Here is an 18,919-nt window from a genome sequence, read left to right on the forward strand (position 1 = left end):
AGGAAAGATCACGCCTTTGATAAATTCAAATCTTGTTTATCAAGATAGATGATGAATACATCACTGGGTGATGTGAATATAGGTTGGAATTAGTTTTCACCAATGCACCATTCAGATTAACCGCGATACAAGGTAAGACCAACTTCATATGAACGTAAGGCTGGAACCTTTCAGGTGTTTTGAGCTCTCATAAAGAGAAGTTAAGAATAAAGTGGGCAATAGGATGAGACACTCAATATGAGAATCGCAGTCCAAACTTTATCAATCATCTAAGGAATTATGAAAGAGTCTCACAAGATATGTCCACCCAAAACACTACCATAAAGAGTGTTAGTTGGATAGAGAAAAAATCATTCATTGATTTTCTACTAGATGAGTTACACTATGTTTGCCAACAATTCATGGATTATACCATGAATAGTGTTATGAGAAGTTTTTTGGTTATGTACTAGCTAAGAAGGTTCATGAAACACTATATGATATGTGAAATGGGATTCATTCCTCACTAACATGTGTGGAAGTCTACGATTGTGAGGCTTACACTCGTTGTGAAGCACATGTCAGTCTAGGACTTAGAATATAGATGTGTTATCTCGTTGGATAACCCATCAAGAATTTTGAATATTTGTTTAAGAAACCTTTTGAGAACAAAGTGTATGTTGCTCGAAGGGTGGTCTTCCAAGAGAGGTAGCTGATTTCCAAAAGGGCTAGTAGGAGTCACATTGATCTTGATATGATTTAAGAGTTAACCAAAAAAGAACCTAAAGTTGGACCTAACATTCAATTTAAGATTGAAAGAGTTATATAGAGAACTAACATATTTCCACCTCTTCCTTATAAATATGGCAGAGGATGTCACACAATTAGATATATAATAGTTTATATTACTGAGGAAAATGAGTTAGTGGTATGGAACAATAAGAGTATACCAACTGTTAGAAGCTATGGTAGGCCCTAAAGGCTACAACATAGAATGAGGACATGGAAAGTGATCTTCAAGAAGAGACTTTCATGGATAGGAACAAAAACATAATCAAACCAAGATAGGTTGTGAAGGATGTGTAAGCTTAATAAGTTCATTTATGGAACGAACTAAGCATCTCGCAAGTGGGATCATTGTTTCAATGAGAAAGTTCAAGGAGTTTGAGTTTTATGAAATAAAGATGAGTCATATATATATATATATATATATATATATATATATATATATATATATATCAAAGCTAGTGGGAGTACTTGTAATCTTTGTTTTAATAAGAAATTTCAAGGAGTCTGAATTTCGTGAAACATAAATTAGCCATATATATGTCAGTGATTGTGGGAGCATTGCAGTCAGCCTTATATTGCACATAGATGGTGTTTGATTCATAAAAGCTATGTTCTAATTTAGCAAGTGTAAAAGCTACACTTGTATGGGAATCGTTTCGCTATGATATACATTGGAGATACAATACACGTATATAATAAGGATCTATGGAGATAGATCAAAATGATTCATTGGATTAAGCCAAACTACATGTAGTCTTGAGGAAACTCGAAATGTAGAACTTGGAAAGGTTCGTACTTAATAAAATATGTTATGACATTGAGTGATGTAGATGTCCTAGTTCTACTATTGATCTAGATGTTATGATTTGTGTCCCACGTGCTTCTGCTATGGGATTGATCGTATATGCCATGACATGTACCATATCTGATGACTCGTATGCCTTGAGCAAGACAAGTTGGATCATATTAATTTTTGGCAAGAATCAACAAATCAAGATCAAGAAAATTCTTAAGTGTCCTAGAAGGACAGAGGAAATGATCTTGATAGTATGGAAATAGATCATTGTAAAAGTTATATTGATGCTTCGTTCCACACTGATAAAGATGATTTCATTAGCAGTCATAATTCATGCTTTTACAGAATGGTGATGTATTAGCTTGGAAGAGTACCAATTAATATTACATAGTGGATTCAACAAACTTAGATTACATTGCAGTTGGTTAAATTGAAGAAAAGAAAATGTGACTTAAAGAGATTCATTAGTGACATCTTTGTTGAAATTCAATCATTAATGGTCCTTATGAAGGCTCTTGTGACTATAAGGGTGAAGTTACCTCGAGTATGGATCCCAAGTCACACAAGATCACATGGTACATGCTCAGAAAGTACAAACACATTTGATAATGAGTCAAATGTAAATACATCATGGTCAATAAATTATATCAAAAGATAATCTTGTCGATCCATTCCCTAAGCTAATGTCACCGACCAAGTTTGACAGTAAGACAAAGTCGGGCGGCATTAGATTTGAAAATGAATTGGCGTAAAAACTTTTAGTTTAGTTTGTTTTAAACTTGAGAACATAAGCAATATAAATATTAATTTATTATGGCGATTATTAAGTGGAGATCTTTATATACGATGGAGATCAATCATTTTAATTAGCTTATCACTGTGTTCTCTTTTTGCATGTTTGGAATCCACTTCCCGAGTATTAATTTACTTAAACGTCCACAATTGATCATACTCTTGGAAGTAAGTAGTGATTCAACACTGTCGTGAGTATTAGTGGCTTGTTCATAGTGATAGGACATAGCATTGATATTACTCTATCACTCATGAGTACTTAATAGAGATTTAAGTATTGGACCAAACCACGCTTAGAGATTACTTCATGGATCCAGTTACGAGTAAGTCTAAGATGATTATAGCTTGTACTTTTCTAACCTAGATACATGTGGGGTTTTGCACTATGATTCTATTATGCATTGGTTTACTCTAACGTTATGCATAATTGGTAGCTATAAAGAGTATATCCATGTGTGACTTGATGAAGTAGAAAAAAACTATGTAGTCGAAGTTTATTTGTTCCTTCTACCTTCACAGGAAAAGCGATATCTATGGGCCCTTCGATGATTTGGTGCTGACATCTAAAGTGCTTGGCCGAGCCCTTACTGGAACTGATGTGTTCAATTTAATAGTCAGATGTAATCATCGAGAAACATAATCTTGAGTTTAGAGATTGACCATTATCCATGTCTCGAGCTCATACAGATATCATAGAACGAAGGAATAATTGATCACTTATCTAAGGGATGCATCTTGATTAAGAGTTAAGTAGTTGCATTAGATGGCTAACTCTCTGTTGATTATTGGAGAAATATTGGACCTCGTATAGTTGATGGCTTGTCCAAGTGGGAAACTGTTGGAAGAGTGTACAAGGTCATTAACTATTGATAATATTTTTGATAATAACAGGGTCCTTATGTAAAATTGAGTAAATACATAAAAGGAGAAATTGGTTTATTAATTATTATGGTTAATAATTAATTAGACACTAATTGAAAAAATATTTTGGGAATTAATTAATAATTTAATTAATTAAAGGGTTGGACATTCATTAATCGATAGTTAGTTAGATAGTCATATTCCAGAACCGTTATGGAATTAGGATTTTATGAAAACCACTCCATCCCACATGGAAAAAGGAGTAAATTTCATTGTTGGCCTTCCACCCTACATGGGAAGGAGTACAAAACCTAAGAAGGGATCCAAGGCTATAAATAGGGCCTTAAGGATTTCAATCTTCCTTGCACCTTGGCTTGAAGTTTCGCTAATCCTTCTTCCTCCCCCTCTTGGGGATGATTTCTAACCCTCTTAGGGTTTGTGAAAGTAACCCTTCTCCTAGTTATTTTTATTCCATTCTTGGGTGTCATTGGGTGTGATATTATTAGATGGATTCTGGTTTGGGGTCCTCTTATCCATTTAACTTCATGTAGGATGAGATCTCAAGCATGGTGATCAAGGGCTACATAAGAGGTATTTTTTCTTCTTTATGTTCCATGTTTCATAGAGTAGATGTAATTAGCATGAAACCATATATCCATAGGCTGCATGTACACTTAGGTATATCGTAGTTTCATTTTTTATGCTACTTAGTTTAGAGTGTGTTTAATGCGTAGAAAACCTAACAAGCTAGAGGTTTGTGCTCTTCTTATTTTCTTATTTATGTTTGGAATCCATAACTGGTGTGACTGAATGGGAGAGGAAGACAAGGGATTCAAATTTCTAGTATGCATTAAAACCGAACCGAAACCAGAAAACGAAAAATCAAATAAGCCATAAACTATGAACCAAAAACTGGACTGAAAACCATTAACCGGTTCCAATTGATTCCAGTTTGGTTCTACAAGGATATTTGTTCTATAATAAGGGTTCGGGTATAGAAGTGGCCCGCACCAAAAAACCAGAAACCGAGTAAGTCGTAAACGAAGAACCAAGAACCGGACGGAATACCATTAACCGATTTTGTTATATTTTTTGGTTAAAAAGTTCTGGATCTGTATGCTAAAGAATCATTTTAGAATGATGTTTTCCAATAGCATATGATCTTATAGGACCAACCTTTAGCAATCAGTAACTTATTGAATATTTATTATAATTCCGTTATTAGTAAATATTATCAACAATTGTATTTAATTTTGGAGAAATTATTATTTTGTGAAAGTAATATGTAATTGGGGAATTATTATTTTATGAAAATAATATTTCTAGAGGTTATAACTTGTTATTAACTCATACGGTATGATTTAATATGTTGTGTACAAGTTTTTAGACCTTTAAAAGATCATTTTTGTAATGTATATAAACTAATATACATGTGGGAAATAAGATTGAGTGTAAGCCTCTCAAAATCTCTCTTGCTTCTAGTCATGGCTAAATCCAAGATGTAAGGAGTGAGGTTTCTTTCAATATTCCTTCTTATAGATACCATATTCTTTAAGAGTCATACCTTTGACCTTTGTAGACGTATAGGTCTTAGATATGCTATGTGAGTATAAATAAGAGGCATGCGGCTTTCATTTAATGTTTCTTCTTATCTTCTATCTTCCTAACCCGTGAGTATCTCTCCTCTCCTCTTCCTTTTTTTAGTTGTAGTGCAATAATTAAGTGCTTAAGTTCTTCGCTTTAAGACTCAATGGTGTTTAGTTCTTTAAGGATTGAGAAGTAATTAACACAAGTGAAGAATTAGCATTTTTGGTGACTCAAACTTTTTGGTGGACACCTTTAGAGAAGATCAAGCTTCTTGTCCTTTTTTCCATCTTCATCAACTCCCTAATTTCCAAGTGGGATCAAATTCATCAATGGTTTTCATCTAAATATCCTATCGTTGTTTTATAATCTTTCTAAATCATGTAAATGGATCCTTGGTGGTTTTGTTTTAAACTGGTCTTAAAATAATAATTATTTTAAAATCGATCTTTTTGCCATTACACAATAAAAAGTTCGTTTTTAGCTATCAAAATGCATCAGTTGTATCATAACCTATTTTACATATTACAAAATTTTATTTTTATGTTTGATAACTTTTGGTTTTGGAAAACATTTTTGATATTTCTTATGATAAAGAAATTACCAAATATATTTTCTATGACAACTCGTAGTTTTATAATTGTTATTTTTATACAACCAAAAATTTGATGCATTTTGGTTGTATAAAGTTGTCTTAGGAAAACAAAGTGTTTTTTTATATTTCATATTATGATGTTGTGTATAAACAAATTATTTTAACCCTTGTGTTGTCTTGTTTGACATTTATTTATTCATGAAGACGTAATAGAAAAATAGATAATTTTTTCATTTGTTTATTTTGTATGTAAAAAATTACTTTAGACTAGTTTTATTCTTTTTCAAAATGTAACAAGATGAAGATATTACCAAGTTTGGAAGATTGTTCCATGTCTTAACCACATATGACTATAAGCGTAACCTTGAGTTTGTACTCATGGTTTTGGGCTTCATTATGGTCTAAATGGTTTAAGTCTCATGCCAACATAACACATTGTGTCTTGATGTCCTTTTGCAAGAAAAAATAGTTTTGGAAAGTGGAATCCACAAGAACTTTTGAAGTTTCCCTTAAGTCCTTTAGGAATGACTTAATAATTCTTATGTTGGCCCATAAAAATTATTACTATTAAATGGCTTGGCTTATATATTTTTGATGCGTGCTTGCGTTGTTTATTTTATGCTAGTATTTATAATTCTTTGTGTATGACAATGCGTTTTACATGGTAAATAATATTTTATCATAAATTAGCATCACTTGGAGTTTGATAATTAAATATCTAGATTATAACGTAAGATGTTTTTTTTGAGGATTTATTAAAAGTGTTTTAAAATGTTTAAAATTAAGTTTTTATTAAAAATGGTTCTTATTCTAAAATCTGTTAATAACCAACTAGGAAATATATAAAATGGTTTAAAATGTGTTATAAACTAAATCTAAACTCCATGTCTTTTATAATAAACTAAGGTTTTATTAAAATGTGTGTGTATGTGATATTATTTTTTTGAATTGAGTGTATTATGTTGATATTATGTTATATGCATGCTAAATGTGATGTAGAACATAATTATAATCACATGGTTTTTGCTTTATCTAAATATGAATTTTAAACATAAGATGTATAAAGTCATTTTATAAAAAAAAAATGATTTTTATTCTACAAATTCATAACATCAAGAGATTTTGATTACTAAATGAAGATTTAAAATAATTATTTAAAAACTCAGCCAAACTCCAAGTTTGAAGAATAAGATTAAGTTTCATTTAAATACTATAATTGGTTCTTAAGTGATCTAACATCCCTTAACATCTAAACTAGAATATAAGATATTAGTTTATATTGATCGCAACGATAAGGTTAATAAAATGAAGATCAGAACCATAATGAACCTTATACAAGAAATATGATTTTTTTTTTTAAATGTAACATGAATTTTTAGATGAATTTAATATTCATCAAACCATGTTTTAAAGCTAGATTTGTAAAACACACACACACACACACATATATATATATATATATATATATATATATATATATATATATATATATATATATATATAAAGCATTTTTCTTTTAAATGCAAGTCAATGTCGTCCTTTCTACAACACGCATGGATTTTTTGTACGGTCATTATGGTCAATAAGTCACCAAACCAATTTGATTTTGTCTTTTGATGGCTGAGGCCACAAAGTAGGATGACTTGATCATGAATCTTCTATGATAAGGCCACCTAAGCATGAGAGCCTCAATGCATAGATGAGATCAAACATACAATGTTAAACAAAAGTTATTTTAGGATTCCATATGCTAGGAATTACATTTGATGATATTGGTAATTCCTACCTACCTTGTTGAATTAAGTGGATGGGATAAAGGTCACCTAGTAATTTACTTGTTTCATAAGTTGGATCCTAGACTTTAACAAATTAATATTTTTGAAGCAATAAAAGGTATTAATTTTTAAATACTTAAATATAGAAAATAATAAATGAAAATTTGTCAAAATCTATAGATGATTATAAAAGGATCTCTTACGCCAATGTACCACTTTTCTCTTATTCATTTACAAAAGACAATTACATTCGATGGTTATAATTTATACGATTGGTATTGTGCCTTGAAAATTGTCTCAAGAATGAACAAAAATAAAACATTCTTAAAGGTTTCATTCCTAAACAATCTCTGTCAATTAGTTAGCCTGATCATAATGCTTGGTGGAAACATTATTGTGATGCTGATGATATATCTCACATCATACTAGGGACAATGATCCCTTACCTCTAAAAGGTCTTGCAAAATTACAAAACATATAAGATATTGTGTCAAGTAGAGCAGTTCCAACAAAATAATGATGTTAGTTACAAATATGTTCTAATAATGGAAGTTAACAAGGTCGAAGATAGTCACAATGTGTGTTCTAAGAGGCACATGGTTTAGAAAATGGAAAGACAACATAAACCTAATAAATCAAGAAAATGAAATAATGATCAATCTTGTTTATATTATGGAGAAACAGGAGACTGGAAGAGGAATTGCTCCTCCTATCTTACTAAGTTGAAGAAATTTGGTATAACCAACACTTTAGGTATCTATCTGTTAGAACTATTTACTTTTTCACCATACACCTGAGTATATGATACTTCATGTGACACTAATATTTGATATTGTGTGAAGGTGTTTATAAGAAGTAAGAAACTGATTACAAGCACATTGATAATCCATGCTAAAGACAAGAAAATGTTATTGTTGAAACCGATGGAACTTTTGATTACCAAATAATATGTATTTGATTATTAAAAATTAGTTGTTTTAATACCTATTATTACTAGGAACATTGTAACAATTGCAACTTTTGTAGAAAACTAGATTTACTTATTGTTCAATGGATGTTTACATTCTTGTTCTGAAACGATGTATTCTATGTTAGGAATGTTTTCTCATGATGTTATTTATGAAATAAATCTATATGTTTTCATAAAATCAATAGTTCTATAGATAACACCTAAATAATCAATGAAATTTGATTCAATCTTATCTGTAACACCCGTTTTCCGGGATGGATTGATTTAGGGTTTCAAGGAGTCAAAAAGTCAATTTTTGGAGAAAATTGTGTGTCATAACATGACCATTGAGTGGCCACGACATAACAAGGTTAAATATGTAAAACTGTGTTTGGTACCAATCGCATGACGCGAGACATAAGGGCTCCCTACATGAGAACTGTTGCAGCCCAAGCCATGACCCTTTTAGAGGTCCTTTCGTATTTAAGCCACTCTAAGTCCTTTTAATGGCTGATTATCAGCCTCCAACACCCTTTTACCTCAGAAAAACCCTAACCCTAATTCCTCAGTTGATTCTCGGCCTTTTGGAGAATTTCTTGGCTTGAAAAAGAAGAGAAGAAGGAGAAGAAGGTGTTCTATTGGAGAAGTTTGCAAGGAAACATCATCATCATAATCTCATCTTGTTTTTGGACCTTTATAAGTGGAAAAGAGTTAAACTTTATTCCTTAAGGTAGTTAGATGTAAGTCATTGTCTCATCTCTTTCATGTACAAGAAATTTTGAAAGGAAGGAATATATAAACTTGGCAATTTATGCATTCTAAGGGTCTATTAAGTATGATATTGTTCAAATCTAGGAGTTAGTTGATTATTGGATCCATGCATGAGAATTTTGGGTAGAATCCTTCTATTTTGACCTAGAATGGATGGAGGACATGCATAAGGAATGCATGTCCATCAAGTAATCATTTTTATGGACCTTTGGAGTCCCTTTTAACTTTTGGAAAAGTTAGAGTGAAAGGCTTAATGGATTAAGGCCTTAAATCTTTAAATTTTGGTTTCAGACTGTGCTCACAATGTGAGGGTCAAGGTCTCATGACATGAAAATGAATGAACCTATTTTTTCATAAGCTTTTTGAGGCTCACAACATAACAATGGGATGTTCATGTCTCGAGGCCAACTCAAATGATTTTTCCAGGACTGATTGGCTGAGTTGGGTCGAGTCAAGTTGGAATCGGATTGAGTAGACTCTCACTTTGTGACTAAGGGTTGGTCATGACGTGATAATGTATAGTTGGCATTGTGGGCTATTGACTTTGACTTTGACTTTGACCATTAACCTTTGGCATAGGTTGACTTTTGGTCAAATTTATATTTTTAGAAGGTAGACTTAGTGTTTTTCTTGTGTGGATGGCTAGGAGGTGCAAAACACTCATCATTGGTGGAGCGAGAGCTATTGACTGTAGTCGACACGACATTGGGCTGGGTTTTTAGTTTGCGTTGTGAGATAAGTGAGTATCGTTATTGTACTTGTGGGTCGCATGCACCAATACCAGTCCACTGGATTATGATATGTAGGAAGACTAGGTGGTGGCGTCTGGTAATTGTATGAAAGACATGGATATGGCTCCTGACAAATTGTATACAAGACTAGGGTCTGGAGCTTGGTAGATATATGTAGTATGTTAGTTGTCTTTGTGATGCTTTAAAGGAAGACTAGGAGGTAGCACTTGGCACTTGTTTGTAACACTTGGGTTTTGGCCCCCGGTTTAGGAAGTAAAGACCATGATACAACTCATGGCATGATAGTAGTTGTAAGACTATGGATGACACATAAGATTCTCTATTATTTGTATGGTATGTGGTATTTTGGGGAACTCACTAAGCTTTATGCTTACAAATTGTAGTTTAACATTTTTTAGGTACATCTAACTCCCAAGAGAAGGTCCCGACTTGACTGCACAACATCCCCTAGAGTTTTTCGCATCGACTATTTATGATTTATACTCTGGTGTTTAAATGATATATTCACCTTGATTGGTTTTGGAACAACTCATTTGTATGGTTTATTGTTTTTAAAATGAAATTTTTACTATGAATTTTTGAGATGTTACATTATCTATAACATTATCATCCTGATCGTATAAACAAGAAACACATATCTTAACATCCAAAGATGGTATTTTGATGGCAAATGAGTCTGATTTATTTGATGTATATGTAAGTGCTATTTATATGTAAAGATGATTCAGAAACTTCTTTCTCTAATGGTAGTGAAAGAGAAAAGGGGTTGTTAAAGAATTATATATGGTGATGTATATGGTATTTTCAATCCTATAAGTAGAGATGGTGATAGATACTTAATAGACTTCACCGAAGACTTTTATTCATTATTGTTGAACTTTTGAAATGCTTAAACAATTTCATAACAATGGTTAAATACAACTCCATCAGACCATCAAAATCCTTTTGTATGATAAAGAAAACAAGTTTTTAAACCAATTTTTCTTGGATAATCATAGGAGTTGTTGTAACACTCCAAAAATCATAGAAATTTAAAATTTTCAAAAACAATCAATATCCATAATTTTTTAGAAAAAAGAATCATTGTCTCAAAAGTAAAGTCATAGGGTGTCCTAAAAATCAATATCATAAAAATAAGATGTGCACGCTCAAGCCTTCACTTTCCCACGATCCTCTGAAGTATCTGAAACAATAAACTGAAACTGTAAGCTAAAGCTTAGTCAGTTCCCTTAAAGTACCACCACACAATATATAATATACATATATTAGCATCCTAGGTCCACAACCACCCAGTTGGATTACCCTGTCCTACAAACTCCCCGTTGGATTGCACCGCATACCATATACTGTGTCCATAACCTCCAGGTTGGATTATACTGGCCCACAACCTTGCGGTTGGAGTGCATTGGTCTACAACCTCCCGGTTGGAATGGCCCGGTTTGTTGACTAACAACCAAAAGCATCGGTCTTAACCCACATAACATGTTGACATATAATAAACATCAAGCAAACTCAGCTAATAGATAGTTATACAACCGATAATCTAAGATATTCCTATAGGTCTACTAGTTTAACACTTATTAGCAGCTATCATATAGTCATACAGGTCTGTCGTGCGCTCATCGTATCAACACACAATAGGAAACAGGTTATTAAACCAATGGGCTGACCTTGGTGCCTTCGATCTGCAATTACACTAAGGATACTCACCTCTCAATCTGAAAAGATCTCTGACATAACATAGCTCCGAATGACAGCTCAACTGGTCACCTAAACATCAAATGATGACAAATCTCAAATACCACTCAAGTTACCTAAAACACACTAAGGTCAAACTTGGTAAAAGTCAAAAAGTAAAAAGTCAAAATTTGGTCAAAATAGCTGAGTACGTTGAGCATACCTAGCTAGAACGCGGGGCGTACTCAGCCCTTGACCGGAATCGTGAGGTTGACTTAGTACGCTCAGCGTACCAATCTATAAGTTCATCGTACTAATCCTTCCATTCATCTTTCTATAAGAGCTTATTATGTGAATGACATACTAATTCTTGGAATAAAGATCTATATAGATAGATCATGGCAACTTAAAGGATTAAGTAAAATTACTATGATTGTCAAAATCTTGGAAGGTTGAAGATATAAGACTCTAAAAGAGTTTTTCTTGCCAATACAATAGTACATGATTTTGAGCATTCCTCAAAATCATAAAGTAAGGGTTCATCTAGATAACATGATTGTATTCCAGATGTTGCCACAATTGGATTCATCATATGTTTCATGTTATGCATGAAGGTCATATATGTTGTATGCTTGGAGCATGCTGAAAAGATTACATTATAATCCGAGAATAAGTTATATAATGACTGAAAGGAGCATTCTAAATTACTTACCAAGAACTAAATAAATATTCCTGATCTAAGGAGTATCTGAAAAAGAGCTATTTGTAAAATTTTATATAGATGCAAACTTCCAAATAGATTGAGATGATCATCAATCACAATTGTGCATGTCCTTATTATGAATGAAGGAAAGGTTGAATGGAAAAGAGTTCCAAAATTTTTTAGTTTCAATTACACTACAGAGTTAGAATACATTGCTATTTAGGAAACTACACATGAAGATGCTTGGATGAAGAGTTCGTTTATGACTATGAGAAGTCTAAATACAAAAGTATTGGTATTTAAGTCATATTTAAGCACCTAAAATATTCTCGAGAGTTTTCTCTATATATGGGATATGTATGAAACCAAAATGTTAGTATTTGCAAAGTTTATACATATTAAATTCACTAAATTTACTTAACGAACCCATTTACTAGCTAAAGCATGAAAGTTATGCTAGAGCTATAGGACTTCGTTTTTCTAGTAATTGGATTTGACTAAAATGTTCTATTTAGATATTGGAACAATAAATACTTGTTGTAATCTATATTATCATGTTCAATCCTTGAATAATCTAGTTATTCTAAATGTTTATATCGCTCATCGTTGTGTAAGCAATTATGAAATAACACTAATATGAATTATCTTGGTTGATTTTCATGTAGATGAAAATAGAAAAGGACTGCAGCTATGTTTATGGGTACTTGTTGGAGAAGAATTATTATACAGGAGCCACATCAAGACCACACCATGGATCATAGTCATAAGTGATTCTTGATTGAAGGGGAGTTTGTATTCTTCGACCTGAGATGCATATTTAGGACTTGAGTATTGGTATTTTTATACTTTGATATGGTCCAAATTTGTTCATGTTAGAAGGCGTTATAAATGCCATTATTGGGTATATCATGAACTAAATTAAAGATGTATGTAGTTAAGATGGGATTTGTTCATCTTATTTTTTGAGAGTTAGACATTTAAGGCCTTACTAAAAATTGACCACCATATGAGATTGATTGTGATGCATACTCATGTTCAACATGATGTATGTGAAAAGGGGATAAATTATACAATACCTGATACACTGATTGTATCTTTAAGCTCTTTGAAATTGGTTGTTCCTAAATGACACCGCTATGTGTCTTGTTGGGGGCAGTGGTCCATTGCTAGACGTCAATCACTCTCTATATCAAACTATAATTAATCATGTGCAAGTGGGAGATTGTTGGATCTATATGATCAATAATCATTTTAGAATGATGTTTGACAATAATATATGATCCTATAGGGTTATAACTCTAGCAGGTAGTTGCTTACTGAATATTTATTATAACTCGATTATTAATAAATATAATCAACACTTGTATTTAATTTTAGAGAAAATTTTATTTTGTTAAAATAATATTTAAATGGGAAATTATTATTTTATGAAAATATTATTTCCTTGAGGGTATAACTATCTATTAACACACATATGGTATGATTTAATATGCCGTGTAGAGGTTTTGGGAATAAAGATTTAGTGTTAGACACTCAAAACCTCTACTGCTTCTTGTCGTGGGCGAATCCATGATGTAAGGAGTGGAGGTTGCTTTTATTCTTCCTTCTTACACACACAATACTCTTTAGGATCCATAACTTTGACCATTATAGAGGTATGAGCCATATATATATATATATATATATATATATATATATATATATATGATATGTTAGTATAAATAAAAGGCATGTGTCTTTCATTTGATGTTGCTTCTTCTCTTCTTTCTTCCTAAACCCGTAAGCATCTCCCCTCTCCTCTTCCTCTCTTTTGAAGTGTAGTGATATTGCCATATTTATACATATTTGTAGGTATTATTTCAATACATTTTAAGCTATATTTTGGTTAAATGCATAGATATTTGGTGCTTATTAAGTTAATATACATTTTGCAGCAAAAAAGGACACTCTTGAAGAAAAAGCACCAAAAATGACAAAAGATGGAACCTGGAAGGACTAGTGCTAAAGATGGAGCTTAATGAAGCTTAAAAGGAATATAAATCATAAAATAAGACTTCCCACAACATGGCTTCAGAGTATCACAACATGGAAATACGAAAGATCTCGATGATATGCGCAACTTAGAAGCTCACGACGTGAGCCTTAACCATTCACGCCGTGAGAATGAAAGTTCTAGAAGATTACAACGCGGGGTACAAGTTTCCTTGTTGAAGAGATTTATTAGGAATATATATATATATATATATATATATATATATATATATATATATATATATATCCTTTGGTAGATCGGCTTGAGAAGAGGCGAGAGATATATTATGACGATTCTGTCGATTTTAGAGCCAGAAAAGTATGTAAAACAACCCTTTGGTAGAGAATAAGATTAAAGATTAAGAGTTTGAAGATTGCACATTACATTTGGTTTGCGTTAGATTAATATTGTCAAATTCTTATTTGTTTTTATGTTTATTTTCTACCATAAATAGCTAAATAATTAGGCTTTCGTTTAGTGTAGATGAACCCTAATAGTATGTGTTAGTTTGTTGCTTTTCATGGATTTTATGAAGTTGGTTTAAGCTTGTGTTTGATTTATCTTTACTTAACATGTAAAAGTTCTAATCTTTATTGCTTTGATTCAAGTTAGGTGTATTTGAATGACCATTTTTGATTGCATGAACTGGATTACCTAGTAGTTTATGATCATTAAATTGCTAGAACTAGGATTTGCCAAATCTTAGATTAGGTAGTAAAGGTAATTACTTTATCTGTGTTAAGAACATAATTTGATCACAATTATGTTTGGTTATTTGTTATGGTTATAGATAATAATCTTAGATATTTCTCTCATAACTCAGTTACCTTTAATAATCAATTATGTGTTTACTTCTGTATGATCATCACATAGTAGTTCATGAATTGGTGGAAAACATTAGGAGGTCAGACCAAGATTGCTTATTATATTTATATTGGTAACCAACTGAATAAATCCTTGTTTAGAAACTTACCATAGGAAAATGGGGGATTCAATGCTAAATGGAAGTGTCTTCATAATCTTGGTAACAATCGTTCTTAGTTAACTGTTTGCTTAGTTTTTAGTTGATTAAGTAGTTTAGTTAATATGAACTTGCAAAATCAGATACCCCTCACTTTATTTATTGTTTTAAGATTAGTTTTTAGTAATTATTTTACTAGCTAAATATTGTTTTCCATGTTCGATACCCAACTTACTTTACTATACTATAAACTTACTAGTTATAACACATATAAGTGCCGTAGTAATTAAGTTAGGTTAGGTTGTAAATTTAAAAGTTGATAGTTATATTTTTGCACATCATGTAGTAAATGAATTAAGTTCTTGAGAGCTTCTCATCCAAGGCTAAATTGTGTTTCGTTCTTAAAGGCTTAAGAAATACTTAAAAAAAGTTTAGAACTAGCACTCTTGGTGACTCAAACTTGTTGGCGGATACATGTAAAGAAGATCAAGCTTTTTGCATTTTTTTTAATCTTCATCAACTCTCTAATTGCCAAGTAGGATCAAAGTTTTCAAAGGTTGTTTTATAATCTTTCTAAATCATGTAACTGGATCCTTGGTAGTTTTGTTTTAAAATGGACATATATATATATATATATATATATATATATATATATATATATATATATATATAATAAAAAGGAAAAACTAGACCTACCTCTCTCTCTCTCTCTCTCTCTCTCTCTCGTCATTCACCACCATCCATGTCACACCCCAAAACCAAGAATGGCGGAAATGTTCTGGGGCGGAGGACGTCATGTAAAGTATCACAACACAATAAATGTAAATAAGCAAACAACATCATCCATTGCATTAAATATATAATTTTAATACAAGTAAATCAAAATAATATGATGTAAATCAAAATAATATGATGAGTCTTGAATGCACTCTATCTTCTCAAAAGCTGGCATCGGTACCTGTCTACTGATGACCTGAGAATACAAGTTATTTTGAAAGAGTTTGTCAGCATTAAGCTGGTGAGTTCATAAGTATTTTAGTGTCGATGTTCGTTATCAAAACGTTTGAACCTGTCGTAAGTATAAGTTGTAAATTGTAAGTAAATGTTTGTAAAAGTTTGAATCTCTCAGAAAAACCTATATTTTCTATTAAAGTAGCCTTCTACCAAGGCTTAACTGTTTCATATGATCGTTTATTGTAAAAGTGTGTAATTTCCCAAGGGTAACTATCATTTAGCAAAATATAGTTTGTACATTAAAGTTTAAGTGAGGTTATCACTAAAATGTAATGGGTAAATCATTGTAGTACTATAGGTTTGTTTTATAGGAACTACTACTGTACTAACTACCTTAAACCGAATTTATATTAAGGTATAATGTGATAATTGCACCATACTATCGACTGATAACAACGACATAAAGAACGGTCGTAATAATGGAATGATGTTTGGCACCCGCAGACCTGCAGGTCCGGCTGTAGCTAGCAGCAAGGTGTAGGATTTTCAATCCAGTATAGATCTATACGCAAACTCAACGCTCTCTCTCCAAGAGAATTCTGGCTACAACTCGGGCCATGACATTTAAGGCATGCTCCGATACAGTGGATCACAATTGGTAACGTGTTCATGTATCTGTAATGTTTCTCGTTCTAGTATAGTTGTATATGTCCTGTTTCTAGTATAGTTGTATATGTTCTGTTTCTAGTATAGTTGTATACGTACTGTTTCTAGTATAGTTGTATATGTTTTGTGTTACCCCGATGGTAACTAGCTATTGATGTATCGATAAGTATGAATATGGAAGTACTTTTATGTCTATACATGTATATATGATATATAACTAATATTTAAACGACCCTCGGATGGTCACCCGAAATCCCACCAGACCACATCTCAGTGCGCGAAAAGGAAATAGGGCGGATGGCCTTCCTAAGCCCTTTAAACATTACTTATATATCTATACATATATGGGCATGCAATTTATAAGTAGTAAAACAAAGTTTAAATACAAGCATTTGATAAGTAAAAGAGTTTGTAAAACATTTTGAAGTAAAACAGTTTGAACAGTGATAAAATCATTGGTTTCCTAGTTATTAATCACATGTGATTAATGCAATCACATGTGATCGAAGCAATAACTATAAGTAATTAACTTGTATCCCCCCTAATAAAGTATTTAAACATTTAAAATCATTTCAAAGGTTGATTTAAGGGGGTATGAACTCACTTGGAAGTTTGAAGATAGCGAGATGGATAACCGGGTAGAGTTTCGTCTCGGGAAACGGATTTTTCTCGGGATTCTCGGGAATCTCGAGAGTAAAATCGACCATCGGGACTTGCACAAATTGACCAGGGCTTCGGGGTAGTGCGAGCACGGAAAACGTGGCAAAACGCAAGAAAAAGGAGAGTGAATGAGCAATTTTTCCGGAATCCCTCGCATCCCTTTTATAGGGGGCTGGAAGGCCCACGTATGCAGGGCGTACTCCCATACGCGGCGCGTACGGGACGTCACTGCTGACCGCATCCTCGGCTGCAGCGTGTTTCGGACGGGACAGGGGGTAGGCTCGCATAGGGGCGATGTGGACGATCCGAGGCCGTGGCCTCGAGTACGCGGGGCGTACGAGGGTACGCGGCGCGTACCTAGGCCCTAGGCTGACTCCTCTTCGGATATTACCAACATTTTTGATTTAAATTTAATTATAATTTATTAAATAAACTTCAAAAAATCATATCTTCTTCATACGAGCTCCGTTTTCGACGTTCTTTATATCCCCGCGAAGGTGGGACTACGATCTACAACTTTCGTTTAGATTTTGTTGGCAAATTCCAAAATTATTTTTATTATTTATTTATTAAAATGACGTGATTAAGGAATTCCTTTAAAAATTCATAACTTCTTTATCTGACGTCGGTTTTTGCCAGACTTTTTACCGCTGAAATACCATTGACGAGACCTTCGATTCTCGTTTAGGTCATTCCGGCCAAAATTCGCTCGATCTCCGATTCGAGTTTTTAGCTGTCTGTTGCTAAGCTGAACTTGGAAAAATCATAACTTCAATATACGAAGTCGGATTTGGGCGTTCTTTTTTACGTACGATCATGGTTTGATGACATTTAAACATAGAAGAAATTTAAATAGGAACTTTTTGGACTTTTTAATATCGAAGTTAGTTTTATTAACTCAAAAGTGGTTACAATACTTGACCTTTTTAGGTCACTACAAAGAGTTGAAATATCGGGTTGTCACATCATCCCCCCGTTAGAGGGAATTTCGTCCCGAAATTTAATGTATGAAAACACTTGTGGATTAGGGAAATGGATGTGGGTACTTGCGTTGCATCTGATCTTCGCGTTCCCTGGTGAATTCAGGTCCTCGCTTTGCATTCTAGCAGACCTTCACGATTGGGATGCGACTTTGCTTGGGTTGCTTGACCTCTCGGTCCATGATTTCTACTGGTTCTTCCACAAAGTTGAGGCTCTCGTTTATCTCGATCTCGTCGAGTGGGATTACGAGAGTCTCGTCGGACAGACATTTTTTCAAGTTAGATACGTGGAATGTAGAATGTACGTTACGAAGTGTGTCGGGTAGATCAAGTTTGTAAGCTACGGGGCGGACTCTTGCGAGAATCTCGAAAGGCCCTATGTACGTAGGATTAAGCTTCCCACGCTTACCAAAGGGTATCAAGCCCTTCCAGGGTGAGACTTTGAGAAGGACTCGGTCTCCCACCTGAAATTCCAAAGGTTTTCTTCGTTTATCAGCGTAGCTCTTCTGTTGGTCTCTAGAGGCTTTCAATTGTTCGCGGATCTGAACGATTTTATCTGTCGTTTCCCGAATGATCTCTGGACCGGTGAGAGTACTGTCGGAAGCTTGCCCCTTAGCTAATTGGGTATCACCCACCTCAGCCC

This window comes from Lactuca saligna, chromosome 8 (assembly GCF_052625555.1).
Source record: "Lactuca saligna cultivar CGN05327 chromosome 8, ASM5262555v1, whole genome shotgun sequence".
Taxonomy (NCBI): Eukaryota; Viridiplantae; Streptophyta; class Magnoliopsida; order Asterales; family Asteraceae; genus Lactuca; species Lactuca saligna.